Source organism: Gossypium hirsutum, chromosome A01 (genome assembly GCF_007990345.1).
Source record: "Gossypium hirsutum isolate 1008001.06 chromosome A01, Gossypium_hirsutum_v2.1, whole genome shotgun sequence".
NCBI classification, from domain to species: Eukaryota; Viridiplantae; Streptophyta; class Magnoliopsida; order Malvales; family Malvaceae; genus Gossypium; species Gossypium hirsutum.
Genome location: NC_053424.1, coordinates 51664170 through 51665310, shown reverse-complemented (window position 1 = coordinate 51665310; position 1141 = coordinate 51664170). Strand labels below are relative to the sequence as shown.

Genomic DNA, 1141 nt, shown 5'->3' with positions numbered 1-1141 from the left:
TTCTAACACTGAGATGAATTTTGTTAGCATCTCCTTAAGGTTCAGCTTTTTCTCTTGTTGGTAGGGTGGCTGTTGGAAGCCTGGAGGTGGTGGTCTCTGATTCCCTTAGCCTCCCCATGAGAAATTTGGGTGGTTCCTCCAACCTGCATTGTTAGTATTAATATAAGGATTATTTTGAGATCGAGGATTATTACCCATGTAATTTAACTACTCGTTCTCCATGTTGTGGCCATAAGGTGGGTATTCTGAATTGCTTGACCAACCTCCACTTGCTTCGCACTGCATTAATGGGTGAACCTGTGAAGAACTAATAAAACCATCAATTTTCTTATTCAAGAGTTCTACCTGATTAGAGAGCATGGTGACCGAATTAACGTTATAAACGCCGGTTGTTTTCATTGGCTTTGTCCTCATTACTTTCCACTGATAGTTATTCAGCGACATCTCCTCTATAAATTCATAGGCATCTTTAGGTGTCTTATTATTGATGGTTCCGCCAACAGCTGCGTCAACCATTTGTCGAGTCGAAGGATTCAGGCCATTATGAAAGGTTTGCACCTGTAGCCAGAGTGGTAACCAATGGTGAGGGCATCTTCTCAAGAGGTCCTTGTATCTCTCCCATGCATCGTAGAGTGTTTCTAAATCCATCTGCACAAAAGAAGAGATATCATTACGTAATTTAGCCATTTTAGTCGGCGGAAAATATTTTAACAAAAACTTTTCGGTCATTTGTTCCCAAATAGTGATTTACCCCCATGGTAACGAATTCAACCACTATTTAGCTTTGTTTCTCAATGAAAAAGGGAATAACCGAATGTGAATGGCGTCATCAGAAACGCCATTAATTTTACATGTATCACATAGTTCCAAAAAGTTTGCCAAGTGAACGTTAGGATCTTCGTCCTGCAAACCAGCAAACTGAACAAATTGCTGTATCATTTGAATTTTATTAGGTTTCAGTTCAAAAGTATTTGCAGCTACAGTAGGTCTAACTATGCTCGATTCAGTTTCTGTTAAAGAAGGTTTAGCATAATCATACATAGAGCGCGAAGCAGGATTCTAATTAACAATAATCGTAGGAGGTAGCGAATTTTCTTGTTTTCAGCCATCTCCTCGGTTGTGGTTGAAATATCATCCTCTT

The 1141-nt window shown here is 39.4% G+C and overlaps 1 non-coding gene across 1 annotated transcript; it reads left to right on the top strand.

Annotated features, from left to right (window-relative positions):
• The first annotated feature begins 574 nt into the window (after positions 1-574).
• Positions 575-681, top strand: LOC121207592 (small nucleolar RNA R71). Its single transcript, XR_005902676.1, has one exon. It is a non-coding gene; the product is annotated as a small nucleolar RNA R71 (small nucleolar RNA).
• The last annotated feature ends 460 nt before the right edge of the window (positions 682-1141 follow it).